Below are 27499 nucleotides of genomic sequence, written 5' to 3'. Positions count from 1 at the left end.
CCAGCTGACCCAGTGGGATCACCACAAGCTATTTCATATGAATTTACTAGAATAAAGTAATGGGGAGGCTCCACTGTATACATTTACACACCGAGATTCTGCACTGAAGAGAAATGTGTGCTGTAGTATATCTAAGTAATAACACTTTGGATGCTCTTATTTTGTGTTTTTTGGGTTTTGGGGTTGTGCTTACTGCCAATACATCTTTGGGATGATATTTTCCTGTGAAAATGGTGTATGTGTGTGCGTTAATAGTATTAATACTATCTGAGAAATATACGAAAAGCTAATTCATCAGACCAGTGGTTCTTTCCAAACCTGTCTTTTGTCTGTGCTTTGTTGTACTGAGAGATGATGGGATGAGTGTTTGTCCTGTCCTTTGCTTCCTTCTAGGTAGTGTGTTTTCTTGGCTTAACTGTCATCTTGAGCCTTGTTTTGGAGGGCAGAAGAATGCTTAGGTCATGTTTAGTTTTTATAGCCTCATTTAGTGGAAATGGATCCTTTGGGTCCAGTCTACGCCCATTGCCTAAATTTAAAGTTCCTTTTCTCGCAGGTGGCTTAATTTATATTTGTGGATGGCACAGTGAATGCAAATAACGACACAGGTGACCTTTAGGAGGCTGTAAGAGCCAAACCAGTTGTCTGGGTGACTTGAATTCAGAAAGGGATTTTGATATATTTTTAGCACTTCTACAAATACTCTTTCTTGAGGCAGGAGAGTGTTTAATCATCCAGTAGGTGTTTTAGAAACCCATAGGGAGATAATCTGTGGGGAATGATCAGGGGTTTCAATCCCATACTACTAGATGAGTGATATGGTCAAAGGAAATGTGAGCAGGATTATAGAAGAACTAGAAGGAGTTATCTGTTTGGTCCATTTTTATGCCCTGGTAGGTCTACACCTATACCTGAAATGAGAATATAATTAAGACTGAGTCGTGACCTAATATGAAGTGATAAATGAGAGAAAGAAGTTGTTTTCTCATGATCTGAGAGCACTTGTTCGAGAGATGCTGTCCAAGAATCTGTCCAAAATGATTCTTTGGCTGCAGCTAATCATGAAATCAGGTAAATGATTCCTGATCTTTGACCACAGATTAGCTGTTTGTTTCCAAAATACCTCCTGGGTGATCAAACAGTTTCCTTCCTTAGGAAAAGGGTATTTGTAGAAATGCTAATAATGCAAGAGACCCCTTCTCTGGAAGCAACAATGCAGAAGTTACTCAGTCCTAAATTTTTACTCTATTTGATCAATAGAGTTAATTCCATAAATCTATGTACTTGAAATTAATAAAACTTATTTCAAACATTAACAATTTTTAAATAAGAAGAAAATGACTCCTTTGACAGGGGGAAAAGGAAAAAGTACAGATGACTTAAACTTTTCACTCATATTTTGTTCTATCAAAATCTGTGAGATTCATAGCCTATTCATCCCTCCTCTCCCCATGATACAGGTCACTCCCCCAACTCACCACCAAGTCCTACTTCACTATTTGAGGGTCAGTCTCGGTTACAAGCAAGAGCTTCATCCAACATCTTGGAATCCCATATTGCCCCTGGAGTCATTCTATTCACTGGCACTCCAGTCCTGAAGACGAATATTTTTACTTATTCCACTGTACCCAATTTTCTGTCTCAGTGTTTAAGGAATTTTATCCCAGTCTTAAGGAATGGGTGTTTTTGGCTTTTTAACAGGTTGGAGGCTAGAATCTGATCTCTAAAGTCCACCCTAGTTGCCCAGCTACTGGACTGCCACATAGACTTGCTCTGTACTTCTTAATACCTACCACTTTGCGGGGCTCTGACCATCTCTGGATGATGATGGTTCCCCCATAGTCTGCATTGCTCACAAAGGAATTCAACTAATTTAACCATTCCAACTCTTTTAGCTGTTCTCCTCTGGTGCCTCATTGGTTAACCAAAAAAAAAAAAAAAACAAAAAACCTATTATTAAAGGAGAATAAGCAAAATCTCATATGACAAAATCTATAAGAAAGCTTTGAAACCTATGAGATCAGAAAGTATACATTATATTGGATCAAAAAAATGAACATTCAGACTTGGTTGGAGCTACTGGAAGTCTTTATCTATACAATAAAGCAAGAAAAAGAAATCAAAGACATACCTACTGGAAAGAAAGTAATAAAATTATTTGCAGATAACATGATTGTCTATGTAGAAAATCCCAAGGACTCTATTTTAAAAATCTAGAACTTACAGGCAAAGTTGGAAGATACAAAGTTAACATGCAAAATCAATCATATTTCTATATCCTAGTAATGAACAATTGGAAACTGAAACTGAAAACAAAAACAACATTTAAAATAGCCCCCCAAATTGCACAGGTATAAGTCTAATAAAACATACATAGGATCACTATGATAAAAACTGCAAAAACCTGATGAAAGCAATCAAAGAAAACCTAAATAAATGGAAAGACATATCATGTTCATGGATTTGAAGACTCTACATGGGAAAGATCCTCCAAATGGATCTATAGGCTTAATATAATTCCTATCAAAATGCTAGCAAGATTCTATGTAGACAGAGAAAACTTGTTTCTAAAATTATTTGGAATGGAAAGGATGTAGACTAGCAAAAAGAATTATGAAAAATAAGAACAAAGTTGAAAGAATCACATCTCCTGATTTTTATACTTACTATACAGCTACAATAATCAAGGCAGTGGAGGTACTGACAGAGAGATAGATATATAGATTAATGAAAGAGAATGGGGAATCCAGAAACAGACCCACAGAAATAGGACCAACTGATTTTGACAAAGATGCAAAGCCAATTCAATGAAGGAAACATAGGCATTTCAACAAATGGCATTAGAACAATTGGATATGTATAGGCAGAAAAATAAGCCTCAACCTAAATCTCAAAACAAACACATTAACAGAAAATGGATCATAGATCTTAATGTATTTTTTTTTTTTACTTTTTAAATTGAGATATAGCTGATGTCCAATATTACATAAGTTACAGGTGTACAACATAGTGATTCACAATTTTTAAAAGTTATACTTCATTTATAGTTATAAAATATTGGTTATATTCCCTGCATTGTGCAGTGTATATGTATTTTTTAACATCTTTATTGGAGTATAATTGCTTTACATTGCTGTGTTAGTTTCTGCTGTATAACAAGGTGAATCAGCTATATGTATACATATATCCCCATAACTCCTCCCTCTTGTGTCTCCCTCCCACCCTCCCTATCCTATGCCTCTAGGTGGTCACAAAGCACCGAGCTGATCTCCCTGTGCTATGCGGCTGCTTCCCACTAGCTATCTATCTTACATTTGGTAGTGTATATATGTCAATGCCACTCTCTCACTTCGTCCCAGCTTACCCCTTCCCTGCCCAGTGTCCTCAAGTCCATTCTCTATGTCTGCATCTTTATTCCTGTCCTGCCCCTAGGTTCTTCAGAACCATTTTTCTCTAGATTCCATACACATGTGTTAGCTGTATGACAGACTCTAGGTCCATACATCTCACTACAAATAACTCAATTTCGTTACTTTTTATGGCTAATATTCCATTGTATATATGTGCCACATCTTCTTTATCCATTCGTCTGTCGATGGACACTTAAGTTGCTTCCATGTCCTGGCTATTGTAAGTAGAGCTGCAATGAACATTGTGGTACATGACTCTTTTTGAATTGTGGTTTTCTCTGGGTATATGCCCAGTACTGGGATTGCTGGGTCATATGGTAGTTCTATTTTTAGTTTTTTAAGGAACCTCCATACTGTTCTCCATAATGGCTGTATCAGTTTACATTCCCACCAACAGTGCAAGAGGGTTCCCTTTTCTTTACACCCTCTTCAGCATTTATTGTTTGTAGATTTTTTGATGATGGCCATTCTGACATGTGTGAGGTGATACCTCATTGTAGTTTTGATTTGCATTTCTCTAATGATTAGTGATGTTGAGCATCTTTTCATGTGTTTGCTGGCAATCTGTATATCTTCTTTGGAGAAATGTCTATTTAGGTCTTCTGCCCATTTTTGGATTGGGTTGTTTGTTTTTTTGATATTGAGCTGCATGAGCTGCTTGTATATTTTGGAGATTAAGTCTTTGTCAGTTGCTTTGTTTGCAAATATTTTCTCCTATTATGAGGGTTGTCTTTTCATCTTGTTTATTGTTTCCGAAAAGCTTTTAAGTTTCATTAGGTCCCATTTGTTTATTTTTGTTTTTATTTCCATTTCTCTAGGAGCTGGGTCAAAAAGGATCTTGCTGTGATTTATGTCATAGAGTGTTCTGCCTATGTTTTCCTCGAAGAGTTTGATAGTGTCTGGCCTTACATTTAGGTCTTTAATCCATTTTGCGTTTACTATTTTTTATGGTGTTAGGGAGTGTTCTAATTTCATTCTTTTACATGTAGCTGTCCAGTTTTCCCAGCATCACTTATTGAAGAGGCTGTCTTTTCTCCATTGTATATTCTTGCCTCCTTTATCAAAGATAAGGTGACCATATGTGTGTGGGTTTATCTCCGGGCTTTCTATCCTGTTCCATTGATCTATATTTCTGTTTTTGTGCCAGTACCATACTGTCTTGATTACTGTAGCTTTGTAGTATAGTCTGAAGTCTGGGAGCCTGATTCCTCCAGCTCCGTTTTTCTTTCTTAGGATAGCTTTGGCTATTCAGGGTCTTTCGTGTTTCCACACAAATTGTGAAATTTTTTGTTCTAGTTCTGTGAAAAATAGTTTGATAAGGATTGCAGTATCTGTAGATTGCTTTGGGTAGTACAGTCATTTTCACAATGTTGATTCTTCCAATCCAAGAACATGGTATATCGCTCCATCTGTTTGTATAATCTTTAATTTCTTTCATCAATGTCTTATAGTTTTCTGCATACAGGGCTTTTGTCTCTTTAGGTAGGTTTATTCCTAGGTATTTCATTCTTTTTGTTGCAATGGTAATTGGGAGTGTTTCTTCAATTTCTCTTTCAGATTTTTCATCATTAGTGTATAGGAATGCAAGAGATTTCTGTGCATTAATTTTGTATCCTTCTCTTCTACCAAATTCATTGATTACCTCCAGTAGCTTTCTGGTAGCATCTTTAGGATTCTCTACGTATAGTATCATGTCATCTGCAAACAGTGACAGTTTTACTTTTTTTCCAATTTGGATTCCTTTTATTTCTTTTTCTTCTCTGATTGCTGTGGCTAAAACTCCCAAAACTATGTTGACTAATAGTGGTGAGAGTGGGCAACTTGTATTGTTCCTGATCTTAGTGGAAATGGCTTCAGTTTTTCACCATTGAGAAAGATGTTGGCTGTGGGTTTGTCATATATGGCCTTTATTATGTTGAGGTAAGTTCCCTCTGTGCCTACTTTCTGGAGACTTTTTATCATGAATGGGTGTTGCATTTTGTCCAAAACCTTTTGTGCATTTATTGAGATTATCATATGGTTTTTATCCTTCAGTTTGTTAATATGGTGTATAACATTGATTGATTTGCGTATATTGAAGAATCCTTGCATTCCTGGGATAAACCTCACTTGATCATGGTGTATGACCCTTTTAATATTCTGTTGGATTCTGTTTGCTAGTATTTTGTTGAGGATTTTTGCATCTATGTTCATCAGTGATATTGGCCTGTAGTTTTCTTTTTTGGTGACATCTTTGTCTGGTTTTGGTATCAGGGTGATGGTGGCCTCATACAATGAGTTTGGGAGTGTTCCTCCCTCTGCTATATTTTGGAAAATTTGAGAAGGATGGGTGTTAGCTCTTCTCTAAATGTTTGATAGAATTTGCCTGTGAAGCCATCTGGTCCTGGGCTTTTGTTTGCTGGAAGATTTTAAATCACAGTTTCAATTTCAGTGCTTGTGACTGGTCTGTTTATATTTTCTATTTCATCCTGGTTCAGTCTTGGAAGGTTGTGCTTTTCTAAGAATTTGTCCATTTCTTCCAGGTTGTCCATTTTATTGGCATATAGTTGCTTGTAGTAATCTCTCATGATCCTTTGTATTTCTGCAGTGTCAGCTGTTACTTCTTCTTTTTCATTTCTAATTCTATTGATTTGAGTCTTCTCCCTTTTTTTCTTGATGAGTTGGACTAGTGGTTTATCAATTTTGTTTATCTTCTCAAAGAACCAGCTTTTAGTTTTATTGATCTTTGCTATCATTTCCTTCATTTCTTTTTCATTTATTTCTGATCTGATCTTTATGAGTTATTTCCTTCTGCTAACTTTGGGGTTTTTTTGTTCTTCTTCCTGTAATTGCTTTAGGTGTAAGGTTAGGTTGTTTACTTGATATGTTTCTTGTTTCTTGAGGTAGGATTGTATTGCTATAAACGTCCCTCTTAGTACTGTTTTTGCTGCATCCCATAGGTTTTGGGCTGTCATGTTTTCAGTGTCATTTGTTTCTAGGTATGTTTTGATTACCTCTTTGATTTCTTCAGTGATCTCTTGGTTATTTAGTAGTGTATTGTTTAACCTCCATGTGTTTGTATTCTTTACAGTTTTTTTCCTGTAATTGATATCTAGTCTCATAACATTGTGGTCAGAAAAGACACTTGATACGATTTCAATTTTCTTAAATTTACCAAGGCTTGATTTGTGATCCATGATTTGGTCTATCCTGGAGAATGTTCCATGAGCACTTGAGAAGAGAGTGTATTCTGTTGTTTATCTTTGTAGCTCATTTATTTTATACAGAATAGTTTGTACCTCTAAAATGTAAAAATATAAAGCTTGTAGGAGAAAATCTTGGTGATCTGGGTTTAGGCGAAGAGTTCTCATTCATGATATCAAAACATCAAAAAAGAAAAAAAATTGATAAATTGAACTTCATCAAAATAAAAGGAATTGTTCTGCTAAAGATATTATTAAGAGAGTGAAACACAAATTACATACAGGAAGCAAATATTTGCAAATCACATATCTAACAAAGGACTTGTTTCTAGAAAATATTTTTTAAAACACTCAAAACTGACTAATACAAATACAAACAACCCAGTTAAAAAAAGGGCAAAAGACTTGAACCAACCTTTCATCAAAGAAGATATTTAGAAGGCAAATAAATGCATGATATGATGGTTAACATCATTAGCCATTAGGGAAATGCAAATTCACAATGAGATACCACTGCACATCTATTAGAATGGATAAAATAAAAAGTATTGATAACACCATTTGCTGGGAGGATGTGGAGCAACTGGAATACTCACACATTGATGGTGAAAGGGTATGGACACCCTGGGAGATAGTTTGGCAGTTTCTTAGAAATTTAGACATAAACTATGTATTTGTCCCAGTGATTTCACTCCTTCATATATACCCTAGAAAAATGAAAACATGAGCACACAAAAACATGCAGGTGAATGTTTACAGTAAGTCTATTCATAACTGCAAAAAAATAATGGGAAACAACCCAGATGTCTTTCAGCAAGTGAATGGATACACAAATTGTGTATATCCATTCAATGGAAGACTCCTCAGCAATAAACAGGAGCAGACTATTGATACTTGCAAAAGCTCAGATGAATCTCACAGGCATTATGCTGGATGAAAGAAGCCAACCTCAAAAAAAAAATCATAATACTGTATGATTTTTGTGACATTCTTGAAAATATGAAGCTATAATGACAGAGACCAGATCAGTGACTATTTGACATTACAGATAGGGGTGGAGGGAGGGTGTGGTTACAAAGGGATAGCACGTGGGAGTTTAGGGGGATGATGGAACTGTTCTGTAACAAAAAAAGATAAACTCATTCCGCCCAAAATGAATTGTGAATTACAAGATCACATCCAGGCAGAAAGTGCAGAAATGTTTGTGTTAATATGTAAAGATGAGTTGTAGGTGACTGGGCCTTTAGAATACACAAGTCTGATTTTTTTAATTGTTTATTTTGAAATAATTATAGAGCCCAAATAAACTGCAAAAACAGTACAGAGTGGTCCCATGTACCCATCCCCCAGCTTCCCCTTAAGTAACCTTGGTCATAACTACAGTACATTATTAAAACATGGAAATTGACATTGGCATATTTAACCAGATGACAGAAAGGAAGCTGAGGACACATTTGAGGAATGGCAGAATTAAAGAGAACTTTCAGGGAATTAAAGGGAACTTTTGCTGCCCTATATCCTGATTGTTTTGGTGGTTACATAAGTCTATATATGTGTTAAAATTCATAGAAGTACCAGAAAAGGGTCATTTTTACTGTATGTTTAGTAGAAAAAAATTTAAAAAGCCATAGCACTGGAATTTCATGTTAAAAGAGGTATGTACATGTTTGCTATTTAATGTGTTTTTATGAGATAATCCCTCCTAATGGAAGGATAGCTTTCTAACTCCTATTTAAAATGTGACATTGAGTAATCAATTTAGACTTGTGACTATAAAGTGGTAGCTTACTAGTGTATTTTTTTTGGAATATCTAAGAAAATTTTTGGTTCACCATACATATACACATCTCTTGGATGTGTAAAAGTTATTTAATTCCTTGGGAAAGTTTTGTTTGTTAATTGAGATAAAAATAAGTGAATTATTTTAAAATAACACTAGAATAAGTACATTAATAATCTATTTAAGTGCTTGAGGGTATTCAGTTAAGTGTGTAAAAGGGAACAAATGTTTTTGAAAAAATAAGTAACTAATCAAAAGCTGCAGATTTAAAAATAGCATAATATGTGTAAGCTGATCTTACAAGCTCAAGAAAAAACTGAAATTTTGAATTTGGATATATTGAATGTCAATTTTAAATTTGTTTATTTTTATTTATTTTTGGCTGCGTTGGGTCTTTGTTGCTGCACGTGGGCTTTCTCTAGTTGCAGCAAGCGCGGGCTACTCTTCTGTGCAGTGTGTGGGCTTCTCATTGCGGTGGCTTCTCTTGTTGCGGAGCACGGGCTCTAGGCGTGCGGGCTTCAGTAGTTGTGGCATGTGGGCTCTGGAGTGTAGGCTCAGTAGTTGTGGCATTGGGGCTTAGTTGCTCCACGGCATGTGGGATCTTCCCGGACCAGGGCTCGAACCCGTGTCCCCTGCATTGGCAGGCGGATTCTTAACCACTGTGCCACCAGGGAAGCCTCCTTGAATGTCAGTTTTAAAACCCAAAACAAACTTTCTGGGAAATAGGAAACTTGATTGATTAGGGAAATTGTTGAAAGGCCATAGAATCCAGGACCAAAAAACAAACTAACAAGACTAACAAGGGCCTCTTAGGAAAACTCAGTGATTTGGTTTCCCAAAAAGAGAAATTGAAAAATATTCTCAAGATTCCCTCTCTACATCAAGAAGTGTGACTACAAAATTCTATTGAATAAGTAAAATAAAATATAGAAACTCTCGATTTCTCAGTTAAACCAAGGTGAAGAATACCCAAGGTGGAGGAGAAGACAGTCAGGTTACCAGAAAGACAGAGAACTGCAGAGATAGACCCAAAGAGCTTCACTTACAGAAAGTCACAGAGTGACACGTGAAGGAAAAAATTCGTTAAGTAACACACACGGCCTGTCATTTTTTAGGACAGTATTATTATTTAAAGTATAGTTGACCCTTGAACAACATGAGTTTGAACTGCACAGGTCCACTTATATGCAAGTTATTTTTCAATTAATACATGGATTACTGAACAATCCTTGGTTAAATCAGTGGATCCAAAACCTTGGATTCGAGGGCTGACTATGGGACTTGAGCATCCATGGATTCTGATACCCATGGTGGGCCCTGGAATCAATTCCTTGCAGATAGTGGATGGGGGGGCAGGGGGACAACTTCTTTTTTTTTTTTCCCAAACAAAGATTAAAGCAATGTGAACAACGTTCATGGTTCTTGCTCCACAACCAGAGAAAAATAAAGTTCAAACTAGATATTCTAATAATATATAGTGGATTAGGAAGATCACCTGACTAGGAACTGGAAAATATGGGTTCCAGGCTTAGCTACACATATTTAAATGGGAATAATAATTGCTCCTTTGCCTGTGTCACAGATTTTTTATGAAGATCAAAGAGATAATAAATGTGAATTTTGAAAAGAGTAAATGACTATATACATAAGGTATTATTATCATATTTGGCCGATGCAAATGAAGAGCTCCAAAGGAGTATTAATTCTAGTTGAATACATTGCACAATGAAAAGACAGGACTTTATTTTTTGTGAACGTTCAAAGTATTTGTGCTTTTGATTATCTTCTTCCAGTCTAGCTCACAAGCAATCATTTTCTTATTCTTTTTCTTAAAGTCTGTTTCTCCTCCCATCCTCACATGCTCTATCACCCTGTCCCCAAAAGCTTCTCTCCAAAAGCAGTTAAAACTCCAAAATCAAAGATAACTCCTGTAATAAAGAAGATAATCTCACTTCACCAACATCCCTCCCTACCGCAAATGTAATTGTGAGTTAGGGGGTTATGTCCAGAGAGTGTAGAAATACTTATATTAAATGTAAATATGAGCTGTTGATATTTTGGCCTGAACTTTAAAAATCTGATTTAATTTTGTAATTTAGAAACAATTATAGACTCAAAAGAAGTTGCAAAACAATAGAAAGAGGTCTCACATACCCATCACCTAGCTTCTGCCCAATGGTAACAACTTATATAACATAGCACATTCTCAAAACCAAGAAATTGACACTGGAGCAATTAACCAGACCACAGAAGGGAAAGTTAAAATCACAAGTTTGAGGAGTGTCAGTGAATTAAAGGGAACTTTTAGAAAAAGAATGATAAAATGTCAGAGGTCTTCAAAGTGCCCTGATCAAGTGGAAGGAATTGGACTATGGTTTATGAAAAGAGAGAAGTCAGAGTTCACAGGCCAAGTGTGTAAAGAAGGTATTTGAGGTGGGGCTCAGAAAGACATGTCTCCTCCAGCTTCTCAGTGACTTAAGATGGTATAAGGACTGTCGTTAACTTTACACCAGAGATTTTAATGAAGAGTGAAGAAGAAAGAAGAATGGTTAAAATGTATGCTGTACATGAGAATTTGAACTGAGCTGAATCATACTGAGATTTTTTTCACCCATATCTTGTCTAATTTTCACAAGGTTGATTCTCCCAGTGGTGTCTAGCCAACAGCTGAAGTGTCTGGGCAACCCACACCAGGAACAAACACCATGGATGGAGGAGATGGCATTGCAGAGTAGGGAGATGTATGGGAAGAAGGAGGGGAAGAATCATAATACGAACAGCTTAGCCTTGGGAGGAGAAAATCCTAATCCTTTCGGCAGGTGATGAAGTAAAACCCACCTTTCCAAGTGTAACATTTTCTGTGTGTCAACAGCCAGGAGTGCATTTTCCTTATTACTTCAGTGAGAATTCTTGAAGCAGCCTTGGTCAAATTTTATTGCAAGAAATCACTCACAACCAAAATGTATGAAAAGCAAAAACACTTGCAGTATTCCAGTACAATAAAGTAATTTAATTTTTATTTCTATTATTCTCTCTGCTCTAGACAGAATCATTTATTCGCTTGATAAATAATTTCAAAATTCCTCTGCTCTCCTTAGAATCATTCTCCACAAGAGTCGTACAAAGAGTTGGAGAAAAGCCTAACGTGTGTCTTTGATGCTTTTTTCGTGATCTTTACATTTTGACCTTGTTTATATTTTCAGAAGCCATGTGTGGAATTGTGGAGTTAGTCAATAATATAATCCAGTCATCAATAAGATACAGACTTCTTATTTATTAATACATGATTAAAAATGTATATGATAAAAAGATATCGACTGGAGCCGAGTGTGTGGATGACAAGAACAATTATGGTTCAGACTCCTAATCGCGATGTGAGCCGTGCACCCCAGCAAAAGTCAATAGTCTGTTTAAAAGTCACAACGCATCCTTTTCTTCTTCTATTTAAATTGAAAGTCCACCGATGCGACTTGCTATCTTTTATTTTATACCTGGGTTTACTTTGGTAACTTTAATTCATTGAAGAAACATTTATTACACAGCTACCCTGACTCTGTCCCCACGATCGGCTCTGAGGATACGGAAAAAATTCCTGCCCGCAGGGGACCACGCTGACTGGAGAGTATGTACATCTCCAGGCTAAAAGTGTGTGAGACTAAGTGTATCAATGTTTTACCATCGTCATATGAAGATCAGCCAGCAGTAAGCGTGCAGCCCGAGTTGTTTTAGCAAGGGTAGTGATCGCTGGGAATCTCCCCTGCTTTTTCCTCTGATAGACACATTTTCCAGAGATTGTGGAGACGGCAGGTTTACTCTGTCACCGGGAACCCAGTGAGAAGGACTAACCATACGGAGAGCACAGCTGCACCTTTGGCTCCATCAACCAATCAAGCTGCCCAGACAATTAAAGTTTCATAGGGAATATGATTATGCTTTTATAAATAAAGGTATATGCATGTGCATGTAACTTATATGCCAGTGAAATAGTTAGGTGGCTGCAGCTGAAAAGGATGGTTACTGCATATCAGATATAAGGAGGCATCTCTATTTCCTCAAGATGGAAGGAGGGAGGAGAAAGCCTTTTATTTTTTTTAATCCCAATCTGAGAACCATCCTTCCCAGCAGATTATAAACTGTATCCCCACAAAACATAGCACACAGGTGGGAGAGACAGAGAGACGACAGAATTGCAATGCTTCACAAACCAAAACCACTTCCTAGTAATAAATAGGTAGCAGTCACCTTGCAGAGCCCATTTAAGGAAAGCAATTCTCTTAACTGCTGGCTTTGAACAGGTATAGAAAGTAGTGCTAGTTTGGCAATACTTGATAAGGTTGATAAAGACCTTACATGAAGTGTGCATTTTGGAGAATTAGAGCTAAGATTTGAGAGCTTGGGCATTCTTTGCAATATTTATTAAAAGCCCTTATACAAGGAAATGGTTTCAATCCATCCTGACATGACAACTGGACACACAGGAAAAAAGGATGAAGGAAGAAGAATATAATGGCATTTCCTAAAGCTAATCATGGATAAGAGTTTCAAAGTTTGTTTAATAGCTAGAAAAAAAAAGTGTGGAATTTAATCCCCCCACTTTGTCATTTGTGATTGCTTATGTTATCTTTTTGCTAATACTAAATCATCCCCATCTATGACATAAATCCTAAATCCAGTCATTTTCAAAAAATCCTTTCATAGCCATTATGAAGTTCCTGCTTGGTTTGAATAAAAGTATACAGAGAGATAAAGGCATAAGTAGACAAGGTCAGCCAGCTGCCTACCAAGAAACCTCCCAGAGTAGTGTTTATAGTCTATAGAGCACTCACCACGTCCAGAATATGGTCCTTAAATTCAGAAAGTTGATTCTGACACTGTCAAGATTGTGTTTACTTCTGAGGGTTAGACTCATGTTACCACAGCTAACAAAAGACAGATGTATAAAACCAGGATAGTACTTAAGGGCGTGGCCTTAGAGTTTGAATCCTGCTCTGCCATATACTTAGCTGTATTATCTACACAAGCCTTTTTTTCCCAATTGCAAAGTAGAGATAATAACTTGCTTTAAAGAGTTTTTAAAAAAAGATCATTTGGGAAATATATGTAAACTGCCTGTCATACAGTAAGCACTTGATAAAGGGTGGCTATAGAAACATGACTTTACAATGAATGATGCTATGACTGTTCTAGGATCCAGGTCTTGGATATAGATGTCCAATTTCTGAACCATTAGCCCTTGCTTACCTGATTGTCCCCCCTTTGTTCAGAAGGTGTTTCCTCAGAAAAAAATATAACATAATTGATAAGGCTTGTACATACTAAGTTATAAATCACATTCCAGACTTGTGTTTCTGAGATGATACTTGTGTCACCTTATTTGGAGTCTTGGGTGTCCCCTAAATTGGCATATTTGTAGGCATCTCCCATAGATACAGGGCTTAATCACATTGTTACATTTTAGTCTCTCAGCAGCCGACTTTATTTGCTTTATTTCCAAATTGTTTAGGAGAATTTCACTCCTACTCCCAAGCCCTGCCAGTAGTCCTTAGCTAAAGACTCTTCTAGATATGTTTGCAGATAGATACCTGGCTTAGATGGCTTGACCTGAGAGTGACACTTATTTTTGTGGTAAATAGAGTGGACAGACCAGATAAATAGTCCAGATAGCTGCCATATATAAAGGTTCTCCCTAACCTAGTGTGTTTCAGATGCATTTTTAGAAAATGAGAAGTATTATTTTCCTTTGCATGCGCATACACAAAAATCTGTTCTAAAATATCAAACTAAATGGTACCCACAGATTCCTTATGCAGACTGGCAGGTGTCCAGGAGTAAAGCAGTTCTCTGTACCTCAGTTTCCCTACCAGTAAAACAGAGCTAACAGAGCTTACCTCAAAAGTTGAGTGCTAACTGTCTGGGAGGGTGTGTATAAAGCCCTAGCACAGTGTCTGGCATAGAGTGAGTACTCGGTAAATGACAGGGATGGTGCACTGGTGGAGACCATGATGACAGAGAAAAATTGAACATATTATCCTTCTTCCCCATTAAGACCATTTATGTTTCCCGGTTGTATCCCATATCATTGTTCCACTTAACGTAATACTAAAATACTCCAAACTACGTTTGTTGTCTGTTTTGGAAGCATTTCTTAGGATTGATTTTCTTGTACTTATTCATGCTATTCACAAGGCTATTTTAACATTTAGTGCCATATGCACAGTCCCTCGTTGTTAATGGATAGAAGTAAAAATGTTTTTGGAAAGATTTTGCAAAGCAGCAAGACCTAGCGCTTAAGATCTGGGATATGCTACTAATACCATTGACATTATAGAAAATAACTGATTTTTTATTAATTAATAAAGTTTACTTTTATAAGGCAGTTTTAGGTTCGCAGTGAAACCTAAAAGCAGAAAGTATGGAGTTTATATACCCCCTGCCCCCCACATGCAGAGCGTCCCCCACTATCAACATTCCCCCTCCCCCAGAGTGGTACTTCTGTTACAACTGATGAACCTACACATCATTATCACCAAAAGTCTATAGTTTACATTGGGGTTCAGTCTTGGAGTTGCAGATTCTATGGGTTTTGACAAATGTATAATGACATATATCCACGATTGTAGTTATCATACAGAATATTTTCCCTGCCCTAAAAATCCTCAGTGCTCTATCTATTCATCCTTCCCCAACCCCCTAATTCCTGGCAACCACTGATACTTCTACTGTCTCCATGGTTTTGCCTTTTCCAGAATGTCATATAGTTGGAATCATACAGTATGTAGCCTTTTCAGATTGGCTTCTTTCACTTAATAATATGCATTTAAGAGTCCTCCATAACTTTTTATAGCTTGATAGCTCATTTCTTTTCAGCCTTGAATAGTATTCCATTCTCTGAATGGGCCACAGCTTATTTCTCCATTAACCTACTAAATGACCTCTTGGTTGCTTCCAAATTTTTAGAATTATGAATAAAGCTCCTATAAACATCCGTGTGCAGCTATTTGTGTGTACATAAGTTTCCAGTTCATTCAAGTAAGTATCAAGGAGTGTATTTGTTGGATTGTATGTAAGAATATGCTTGGTTTTGTAAGAAATTCCCTGACCATATTCCAAAGTGGCTGTACCGTTTTGTGTCCGCCAGCAACGGATGAGTGTTCTTATTGCTCCACATTCTCACCAGCATGTGTTGTTGTCAGTGTTTTGGGTTTTCAGCCATTCTAGTAAATGTGTAGTGTTATCTCATTTTAATCTGTGATTCCCTAATGATATACAATATTGAACATTTTTCCTGAACTTAATTGTCATCTGTATTTCTTCTCTGGTGAGGTGTCTGTCATGTCTTTTACCCATTTTTCAATTGGGTTTCATTGGGTCATTGGTTTTCTTAATATTAAGATTTAAGTGTTGTTTGTATATTTTGGTAACAGTCCTTTATTAGATGTGAGGTTTGTCTTTTCATTCTCTTGATACTGTCTTTCACAGAGTGGAGGTATTAAATTTTAATAAGTTCCAGCTTATCACTTGCTTCTTTCATGAATCATGCCTCCAGTGTCATATGTAAAAAGTTATCACCATCACCAAGGTCACTTAGGTCTTTCTATGTTATCTATGATCCAGTTTGAGCTCTTTTGTGAAGAGTGTAAGGTCTTTTCTTAGATTCCTCTTTTGTATGTGGATGTCCAGTTGTTCTAGTACCATTGGTTGGAAAGACTATCTTTGCTTCATTGTATTGCTTTTACTCTTTTGTCAAAGCTCAGTTGACTATATTTATGTGGGTTTACTTCTGAGCTCTCTATTTTGTTCCATTGATCTATTTGTATATTCTTTCACCAACACCACACTGGCTTGATTATTGTAGCTATAATAAGTCATAAAGTCAAGCAGTGTCAATCCATCAACTTTATTCTTCTCCTTTAATTTTGAGTTGGCTATTTTGGGTTTTAGCCTTTTTCATATAAACTTTAGAAATAGTTTGTTGATATCCACAAGATAACTTACTGAGATTTTGAATGGGACTGCATCAAATCTACAGGATCAAGTTGGGAAAATCCGACATTATCAGATTATCAGAAAGACACAGTACTGAGTCTTTCTATCCATGAACATGGAATATCTCTCCATTTATTTTTTCTTTTATTTCTATTTATCAGAGTTTTGTAGTTTTCCTCATATAGATCTTGTATATATTTTGTTAGACTTATACCCAAGTATTTCTCTTTTTTGGTGCTAATGTAACTGTTAATGTGTTTTTAATTTAAGGTTCCTTTTGTTCATTGCTGATACAAAGGAAAGAGATTTACTTTTGTATATTAACCTGTATCCTACAACCTTGCTATAATCACTTAATAGTTCCAGGAGTTTTTTGGTTGATTCTTTCAGATTTTCTACATAAATGATCATGTCATATGTGAACAGAGACAGTTTTATTTCATCCTTTTCAATCAGTATACATTTTCTTTTCTTTTCTTGTCTTATCACATTAGTTAGAATTTCCCGTATCATGTTGGAAAGCAGTGGTGGGAGGGTTCATCCTTGCCTTGTTCCTGATTTTAGGAGGAAAGCTTTAAGTTTCTCACCATGAGTACAATGTTAGCTGTAGGATTTTTATAGATGTTCTTTGTCAAGTTGAGGAAGTTCTCCTCTATTCCTGGTTTGCTGAGAATTTTTATCATGAATTGGTGTTGGATTTTGTCAAATGCTTTTTCTGCATTAATAGATATGTTCATGTCATTTTTCTTTAGACTGTTGATATAATGTATTACATTAATAGATTGATGTTTTGAATGTTTAACCAACCTTACATATCTGGGATAAATCCTCCTTGATCATAGTGTATAAATCTTTTTATACATTGTTTGATTAGATTTGCTAATATTTTTAAAGGAATTTTGCATTTGTACTAATGCAAGGTATTGGTCAGCAGTTTTCTTTTTTCGTAATGTCCTTGTTTGTTTTTTTAAATAAATTTTTATTTATTTATTTATTTATTTTTGGCTGTGTTGGGTCTTCGTTACTGCGTGTGGGCTTTCTCTAGTTGCAGCGAACAGGGGTTACTCTTCGTTGCAGTGCACGGACTTCTCATTGTGGTGGCTTCTCTTGTTGCAGAGCATGGGCTCTAGGCACACAGGCTTCAGTAGTTGTGGCACACGGGCTTAGTTGCTCTGCGACATATGGGATCTTCCTGGACCAGCACTCGAACCCATGTCCCCTGCATTGGCAGGTGGATTCTTAACGACTGTGCCACCAGGGAAGTCCCTCCTTGTTTGGTTTTGGTATTAGGGTAATGCTGGCCTCACAGAATGAGATAGAAAGTATTTCCTCTGCTTTTATCTTTTGAAATCGACTGTAGGTAATTGATATAATTTCTTCCTTAAATGATTGATGAAATTAGTGAATTCATCTGAATCTGGTGCTTTCTGTTTCGGAAAGCTATTAATTATTGATTCAATTTATTTAATAGATATAATCTTCAAATTGTTTCTTCTTGTGTGAGTTTTGACAGATAGGGTCTTTTAAATAATTTTTCTATTTCATCTAGTTATTAAATTTGTGGGCGTAGAGTTGTATGATAATACATACAAGAATAATATTTCTTTGTTATCCTTCTAATGTATCCATGGGATATGTAGTAATGTCCTCTATTTCATTTTTGATATTAGTAATTTGTGTTTTCTCCCTCTCTCTCTCTTTTTTTTTTTTTTTTTTTTTTTTGGTTAGCTTGGCTAAAGGTTTATCAATTTTGTTGGTCCTCTCAAAAAATCAGCTTTCAACTTTGTTGATTTTCTCTATTGATATCCTGCTTTCAATGTCATTGATTTCTGCTCTAATTCCTATTACTTATTTTCTTCCCCTTGCTTTGGATTTACTTTGTTCTTCTTTTTTGTTAGTTTCCTAAGGTGGAAGTTTGGATTATTGATTTTATATCCTTCTTCTTACCCAATATAAACATTTAATGCTGTAAGCTTCCCTCTTAGGAATGCTTTTGCTGAACACACAGATTTTGATAAACTGTATTTTCATTTTTATTTAGTTCAAAATATCTTTTAGTTTCTCTTGAGATTTCTTTTTTGACTCATGTGTTATCTACAAGTGTGTTGTTTAGTCTCCAAATATTTTGAGATTTTCCAGCTATCTTTCTGTTATTGATTTCTAGTTTAATTCCATTGTGGTCTGAGAACAGACTTGTATGGTTTCTACTTTTTTAAATTTGTTAAGGTGTGTTGTATGGTACAAAATGTGGCTTATCTTGGTGAATGTTCCATGTGAGCTTGAGAAGAATATGTGATCTGCTGTTGTTGGATGAAGTAGTATATTGATGTCAATTATATTCAGTTGATTGATGGTGCTGTTAAATTCAACTATACCTTTACTGATTTTCTGCCTGCTGGTCTGTCCATTTCTGATGGACAGGTGTTAAAGTCTCCAACTATAATAGTGGATTTATCTATTTCTCCTTGCAGTTCTATCAGTTTTTGCCTCACATATTTTGATGCCTTGTTGTTAAATGCATACATATTGAAGACTGTTATGTCTTCTTAGAGTATTGAACCCTTTATCATTATGTATTGCCCTTCTTACCCCTAAAAAATTTTCCTTGTTCTAAAATCTACTTTGTCTGAAAGTAATACAGCTATTCCGCCTTTCTTCTGATTAGTGTTAGTATGATATATTTTCCTCCATCCCGTTACTTTTAATCTATGTGTGTCTTTATATTCAAAGCAGGTTATTTGTAGACAACACATAGTTAGATATTGCTTTTTGATCCACTCTAACAATCTTTCTCTTTTAACTGGTATATTTAGGCCATTGATGTTTAAAGTGATTATTGATATAGTTGTGTTAGAATCTACTGTATTTGTTACTGTTTTCTATATGTTGACCTGTTCTTTGTCCCTTTTTTGTCTTCCACAATTTTTCTGCTTTTTATGTTTTTGTAATATTTATTTTTTTCCTTGTTTTAATTGAAGTTTAGTTGATTTACAATATTATATTAGTTTCAGGTGCATAATATAGTGATTCAAAATTTTTATAAATTATACTCCATTTATAGTTGTTACCATATAATGTCTATATTCCCTTGTGCTGTCCAATGTATCCTTGTTGCTTATCTATTTTATACATAGTAGTTTGTACTTCTTAATCCCATACCATTATCTTGCCCCTACCCACTTCCCTCTCCCCAGTGGTAATCACCAGATTGTTCTCCATATCTGTGAGTCTGTTTCTGTTTTGTTATATACATTCCTTTGTTTTATTTTTCAGATGCTACATATAAATGAAAACATAGAGTATTTGTCTTTCTCTGTCTGACTTATGTCACTAAGCTTATGTCTCTAGGTCCATTCACATTGTTGCAAATGGTTTTTGTGGTTTCAATTGAGCATTTTATGTAATTCCATTTTCTCTCCTTTCTTAGCATATCAATTATACTTATTGTCATACTCTTTTAGTGGTTGCTTTAAAGTTTGCAATATACATTGACAACTAACTCAAGTCTACTTTCAAGTGACACTATACCACTTCATGGTTAGTGCAAGTACATTACAATAACAAAATAATCCTAATTCCTCCTTCCTGTCCCTTGCATCATTGCTGTCATTCACTTTCACTTATACAAAGACTATAATCATTGAATATATTGTTGCTTTTATTATTTTGAACAAACTGTTACCTATTAGATCAATGAAGAATAAGAAAAATAAATGCTTTATTTTATCTTCACTATTCCTTTTGTAAAGCTTTTCTTTCCTTTATGTAGATCCAAGTGTCTGACCTATATTATTTTTCTTTCTTCTGAAGAATTTCTTTTAATATTTCTTGCAACCAGATGTAGTGGCAACAGATTCCTTCAATTTTTGTTTGTCTGAGAAAGTCTTTATTTCTCCTTCACTTTTGAAGGATAATTTCACAGGGTACAGAATTCTAGGTTGGTAGTTTTTTCTCTCAACACTTTAAATATTTCACTCCACACTTTCTGAGGAGAAATCAGATGTAATGTTTATCCTTCCTCCTCTATAGGTAAGATTTTGCTCCTCTGGCTATTTTGAAATTTTTTTCTTTATCTTTGATTTTCTAAAGTTTGAATATGAATGTGTCTAGGTATAGTATTTTCCTCTCTTTTTTTTGTTGTTTGTTTTTATTTGTTTGTTTTTACATTTATCCTACTTGGTGTTCTCTGAGCTTTCTGGATCTGTAGTTTTGTGTCTGACATTAATTTGAAGAAATTCTCAGTCATTATTACTTCAAATATTGCCTCTGTTCCTTTCTTTCTTCCTCTTCTGGTATTTCCATTATGCATGTTACAACTTTTATAGTTGTCCCACAGTCCTTGGATATTCTATTCTTTTTTCCCCTCTCTCTCTTTTTCCTCCTGCATTTCAGCTTTAGAAGTTTCCACTGTCAAATCCTCAAGCTTAGAAATTATTTCCTCAGCTGTGTCCACTCTATTAGTGAGCCCATCTCAAAAGCATTCTTCATTTTTATTACAGTGTTTTTGATCTCCAGTATTTTTTTGATTCTTTCTGAGAATTTCCATCTCTCTGATTACACTATCCATCTGCACTTGCATGTTCTCTACTCTTTCTATTAAATCCTTTAGTGTATTAATCATATATTAAAAAAAAAATTCCTGGTCTGATAATTCCAACATATTCCTGCCATATCTGATTGATTCCAAAGCTTGTTCAGCCTTTTCAAGCTGTGTTTTTTGCTTTTTAGTATGCTTTGTAATTTTTGTTGAAAGGTGAACATGACGCACTGGGTAAAAGAAACTGCAAGTTAATAGGCTTTTAGTGATGTAGGGGTAAGGTGTGGCAGGGAGGAGAACTGTCCTGTAGTCCTATGATTACGTCTCAGTCTTTTGATGAGCCTGTGCCCCTGGGCTGTGAATTTCACTAATGCATCTCAGTTTTTCACTCCCCATAGGTGGGACCAGATGGCTAGAAGGGGCTGTAGCTGGGTAGTTCCCTTTCCTCAGGTAGTTAGTTTCTGATAAATCCCAATAGATTTGGCTCTAGCAAACCAGTTTCTCCTGAAGGCAGGCCTTGTTAAGAAAAACAGAATACTATGGCATGTTTAAAATGGTTCCTTTTCCCTTCCTCCTCCAGGAAGTATGAGAGTATTTGTCTCTGACATTCACAGCAAGGAACTGGTAGAGCTTCTGGAAATAAAACTCATAGAGGTATGAGGTCCTGTCTATGACTGGCTCTCACTGGAGTTTTTAACTCTCAGATTTGTTCACACAGAGTCGCCAGCAATTTGTCAATTCCAGTTCAGTTTTCCCCAGTACTGGTTCCTGAGGAGGTTTCAGCTCTTGGGTTTCTAACTCCCATAAGTTGTGATCGTCTGTATTTATCTGTCTATGTCTCCTATTTTGGGGACAGCAGTTTGCCCTGTGACCTCACTTCTCTGATGAATCTAAGAAGAATTGATTTTTCAGTCTGTTCAGCCTTTTACTTGTTAGGATGGAGTGGTGACTTCTGAGCTCCATTCATGCTGGATTGCAATCATTGGCTTTTGAATATCCATGTTACCTAGCTTATACTTCTTGGAAATGAGTCTGAATAAATGGCCATAGATTTAAGTACTGACTTAACAAAACTTCCTCCTGCATTTTTTGACTTGGATCTGCTGAATCAAGGGTGACCAGTTGTAATAGTCTGATTTACCTTCATTTGCCATTGTATTTCAAAGAGCCTATGATATTGTGACCTGTGCCAAAGAAGTCTTTGAGGGAAAAAATGGAATTATTCTGTAAATAAACTGAGAGATGAATGGATAAGCAAATAAGTAATTCCTTCAGATCTCTCATATCCAAAAAACTACTGACACTATTAATACATCCAGAAATGTTTAATTTCAAAATCCAATCTGAAAGCAAACAAGCAAACAAATTCTTTATCTTAAAGATAAAGAGAATACACGTTAAGCAGCAGCATCTGATTTGAAAATGTTTTAAATGATATACCAATACCCAGGCAGATACAGTAGTTTTCTTCATCAAATCTAAGCTCTCCTTGTAGCCTCAATGAGGTATTTTTGTTCTTTTTCTCTGCTCTCTGATAAATCTTGCCAGAGAGATTTCATTTGAATTGCAGACATATACATCACCTCTTCTGTACTTAATGCTACAAGTGAGATGTACGCTTTTAAAAGTAAATCTTTTTTCTTTGGTTTGTGCAAATTTATCCACATTCTCCTTTGCTCCTCCTGTCACTTCTGGCACATAATCGTCCAGGGCCAGTCAGGCTTGCGGGATGTAATATGCAGCTCTTGAGCACGGACACAATTAATCACAGGATCAATTCTGGGCCATGTTCTAAACTAAACAACCAAGACAACCAGCCCTAACAATTGGCTGTTCTAATTATCCTTGAAATAATTAATTGAATGAAATATGCAGCTGGTTAATTTTTTCACTATATAATATCAAGCAACTGTTTTTACTTTTATCCATATTATATTGAATTACTACTTTAAAGTTAAATAATTTTTTTAAAACTCAACTTTAGTGCAATGGAGGATAGGAGAAATTTGTTCTGTGATACCGAAAACATCTAGGATTCAATTGAATGGCAGAGATCTTAGCTCCCTTTTGGTTAGGTCAAACAAATGCACTGGTGGTATTTGCAAACATCTGGAAACAAGACATAAAAGTAGATTATTACTTAGACTCACGCATATTGATGTGTCATTGTGCACGCACATTTGTACAATAGTGCATATTAGTTCCAAATATTTTAGGAGAAAAGTGAATGACAGTCCTTTACTAATTATTGTCATTTCATTTTTTTTCTTTAAATATCTTTTCTGGAGACCAAAAAAGCTACAAAAAAATGGAGGAAAAGCCATAATATCTCTAGTAGGATATCTTCATTGGTCATCACAATTCCTGATAAGAATGATTACCTTTTTGTTTGCTTGTTTGTACATGTGTGTGTAAGATTTTTGTTTCTCTTTGTAATACACCTGCAACACATCTGTACTGTGAAGATCTGAGCATGATTATTCTCCAGCAATTCCATCAAATAGTGAATGTGAGCAGAAATGAGAGGTGACTTTTAAAAATGTGCTTATGCTAATCTCTTGGTTTGGCGTCCATATGCTTCCTAGTCGCCCTGACTTGATGAGCACAATTTAAATGTACAGTTTTCTTTCTAAAAAAAAAAAAAAAAATAGGCCGAGTAACTGGACAGAATGAGATGCAGTTTCCTTCCGATTTCAGTTTGACTTGTGGTTCTTGCTGTTTACAGACCACTGGGATTCAGGGAGAATCACACATGAAATAGAGTTTAAGGAAGATTAGCTGCAGAAAACTCACTGTGGATATTACAAAGTGGCCTTTGCACAGCTCATACAACATTTGGAAAAGCAAACATCTTCCAGAACTTCTCTTGTGGTCTCTGACACCATCACTACATGTCAGTATGGTAAGGTCTTAGCTCTCTTGATTCAACAGTATTATATCTATCATGTATCAAGAAGTGAAGGCAATTAATCTACTGAAAAGTTTCTCTATTTAAGTCTCTAAGCAAATGATCAGAAGAATGTGGGTGACAACACCTTCTTCCTAAATACAGAGTTGAATCTCCAAGGCTCCTTTCTCCGAATAATTCTTCGACTATATTTTATACATTGATAATCATTATTATAATTTAAAAGGTGTGACCAGGGAGGTTAACTACTTCAAATATTCCAAAATTCTCAAAAGAAACAGGTTGTTGTAGGCCAATTAGGTGCCAAGGGCCTGAAGGACAGAGGAAGATTCATATATCTTTAAAGTCTATGTGGTTCTCCTATAAGCCACTTACCTACTTCCTTTGAGAAAGACAGAAGGGGGAAAAAAAGATAAATGCTCACAGGAACTGATGATATCACACCGTGCAGCTGCTAATGCATATGGATGTGTCATGCAAATGTCCCCAGCAGAAACACATTCCTTAGTCTAAACCTGCAACCATATTCAGCAATAAAAGTTTCCAAATCAAACTGCTGACTCCTTTTTTTTTTTTTTTTTCCTTATCAAAACACCCCAGCATACATCTTACCAGGCAGAGTAAATCAAAAGAACCAGCTGGAGTTACCAACTCTTGTTTTCCCCTGGATATCAGGTGTGTGCTGCAATTTTGCAGATCAATTTGTGAGCTGAAATAAGGAGTTGTGGTCCACTCGACTCAAAATAAAGCCATTTGGGTAATGCTTGTGCTACTTTTCCAAAGGCTTTATCTTTGCAAAGGGATATTGTAATTTACCAACTGATTGTTTTTTTTTTTCCCCTGACTAAAGATAGGTGTTGATTATACCTCTATCGGAATTTTAAAAAGATCTAGAGGAGCTCAGAGGAATACTGAGTAATAGAACGTTGTTCTCTTGTCTTTATCTTTTCTACCCTTCTAGCTTTAAATTTTGCAGATTCTCTGAGAAGTTGATAGGAGAAGTAGATTCAAGGAAAGGACAGAAAAAAAAAAAAAAAGGAGAATAAGGAAAAAAGAAAAGAGGTGGAAGGAATTTGGGAGGCAATCTTGTCACATTAAATTTTCCAAAGCATCGACATAGTTAGAACATACAGCTGTGAATTTACTGGGACATATACGTCTCATGCTGCGACTGCGTATTTAAGGAAAAGTTCTGTATTGAGGAATGAAAAATGTCAAACAAGAAACTTCAACTGTTACCTGGAGGGGATCTTATAAGGTAACTTGGGAGTGATTCACTCCAACTTTTTTATGGCTGGGAGAAGGAATACCACTTTGACATTTTTTATAGGGATGTATGCCGAAGCTAAGCGCTTAGAAGAGCGAGGCAGTTGAGATTAGATGCGGAAAGAGAAAATGAGTACGTATCTGGGGATTAACCCGCATTGGTCTTCTACGGGGGGTGGGGGGCAGGCTAGGCATTCACTTTGAAGTCACCACTCCTGTGAAACGCCCTCAATTCTGAATGAAATTACTTAGGGTGAAATTGCATATCTGCAGGTGGCCTCGTCTGCCTGCGTGCGCTCTGGGTTTCTTGCTCCCCGAGGCCGGGATGTGACTGGCCTGGCTGCAAGATCGCCCCCTGAATTGCCTAGTCTCCCGTGAAAGGGCGTAGCCTCCTAGAAGTAGCCCCTCGTTTCCCGTACCCTCGCCTTCTGCGCTCCAAGAAGCGGGGAAACCCCTTCCTCTTTCTCAGACCTGGGGCCCTGGAGTTTGTGGTTTCGCCTCGGGGAGCCCGGGGCGAGGGCCAGGAGGATGAGCGGAGACAGGCCAGAGCCGGGAAAGGCAGCGGTTGCTCGTTCTCTTCACCGGGACTCTCGGCCACCGCTTTCACTAACAGAGAGGTCGGTCCGTTCGAAAAGCCCCGGCTCAAGCCTTCAGCTTAGGCCCAAGGCAGGCTGGGGGTAGCAATGGCCTTGGGGATCTTCCCTCCCGTTCCCGCAACTCCCCCGCCAACGGTCAAGTCGCATTAGAGGATGTAAGGAGCCCGCTCCAGGAGCCGGTCATTTACTCTTTGTCTCTGTGTATTGCTTATACACCTATAGGCGAGAGAAACGTTCACAGAAAGAGAGCGAACTGCTGCGATTTGCACCCCCTCCCGCTCCTGGACGCAGGCAATTCCTCGCACGCATCTGGCGGCGCGGGCCGAGCGGCCTCCGCGCGGCTCATATACATATTTCGAGGGGGAGGCCGGGCGGCCGCTTCATCGCCGGGTCAATGTGTTAATTAAAAGTTGGTGCGAGTTGGTCAGCACGCAGTCCCAGATGTGCTTAACAGCATGCAATTAACACACAAGGCAAATCTTTTTGAAGATACCAGAATTGAAGACCTCCCAAAGAAACTCCACCCTGCCCCCGCCCTGAACGTGAAATCGCAATGGCAAATAAGGGAAAAGTCATTAAAAGACGTAATTCAATGTGGGCCGCCGTTTCTTGAAGGGGGTCGGGCTAGAAAAAAATTTTCCTAAATCTATATATTTCAAAAATAAATAGCAAATTGATTTTTTTTTTTTCCCCTGCAGGACGTGCAGGCACGAGATCCGTTTCCCTGCGTTCCCACCCCATGTATATTAAACAGCGGGCGAGCGGCGGCCGCGTGGCGCGGTGACCTAGCGAGCGGCGGGAGTCCCCCGGTCTCCGCGCAGGTCCCCGCGCCGCCGCCGCCGCCGATCACAGAGGGGTCTCTTGCAGCCAGATTGGTTTCTACATCCAGGGATAATTACCGCACGCTCACTTGCCTGGCGTCCTTTATATTTTCAAAAGTGCTGGGAGTGTGTGTGTGTGTGTGTGTGTGTGTGTGTGTGTGTGTGTTGATAGAGTCATTCTAGATAAAATATATTGATATGAAAAGTAAAAGTGTTGGTGGAGACACTTAATATCATCATTGCCCCCAGTGGAGAAGCGGGTCCAGATTTCAATCGCCCGAGGCTGCTTCTGCCGACTCGCACCTGCCCTTAGTTTTTAGCCCCTTGCACTCAGTTCTCAGGCCTCCACGAGTCAGTTTGCTTCTATTTGTCTTTTAATTCGGGTTGACTCATTTAATGTTTTTTTCTCACCTCTCAGAGCCAAAGACCCCGATCTGTTAGCCCCCCGTTCTCCTCACAGACACACGGGCATGCGTGCGTGTACACACACACACACACACACACACCACTCTGCAACTTCCTCACTTCCCGGGGCTTGTGGAAGCCAGGTGAGGACTTGGTGCCCCACTGGCCACCTTGAGGCCACAAGTAAACTTCTTGGTTATCATCCTAGACTTGTGTCTTAGGATGGTTTGGTTTCAGAGGTGACATGTGATTCCATCACCAACACCACACAAGGGGACGGGAGTAACCATTCTAATCAATTAATTGTTATGTGTCGTATCTAAAGGGCGTGCCTTATTGATGACACCTAATGAAGCAAATAATGGATTTGCAGTATCTTGGCTATCCATCTGGTCCTTCTAGAAACCTGGATGTTAAGGAGAGATGGATAGTGATGGACGGAGAGAAGGAGAGAGAGAAAGGGGAGGGGAGGGGGGAAGAGAAGGGGTCGGCTATAGATCCTCGGAAACGGATCAGATTTGTTGAGTGTCAGCTTGAAGAAGGCAGTCTGAGCCGTGATTTAAACACAGGCAGTATCACTGTTAACTAGTGTCCCATGACTGCCCCACCCC

The 27499-nt window shown here is 37.3% G+C and overlaps 2 long non-coding RNA genes across 2 annotated transcripts in view; both read right to left on the bottom strand.

Annotated features, from left to right (window-relative positions):
• The window catches only part of LOC309644699, an 887681-nt gene that overhangs the window by 65229 nt on the left and 794953 nt on the right, over window positions 1–27499 (bottom strand). The window lies entirely within an intron of this gene.
• The window catches only part of LOC309644481, a 136971-nt gene that overhangs the window by 107246 nt on the left and 2226 nt on the right, over window positions 1–27499 (bottom strand). The gene's annotated exons all lie outside the window — the stretch shown is intronic.

Source organism: Balaenoptera physalus (genome assembly GCF_965194825.1).
Source record: "Balaenoptera physalus genome assembly, chromosome: 1".
Taxonomy (NCBI): domain Eukaryota; kingdom Metazoa; phylum Chordata; class Mammalia; order Artiodactyla; family Balaenopteridae; genus Balaenoptera; species Balaenoptera physalus.
Note: the sequence above shows the minus strand (reverse complement) of the source record. Positions and strands in the feature narration are given on the sequence as shown.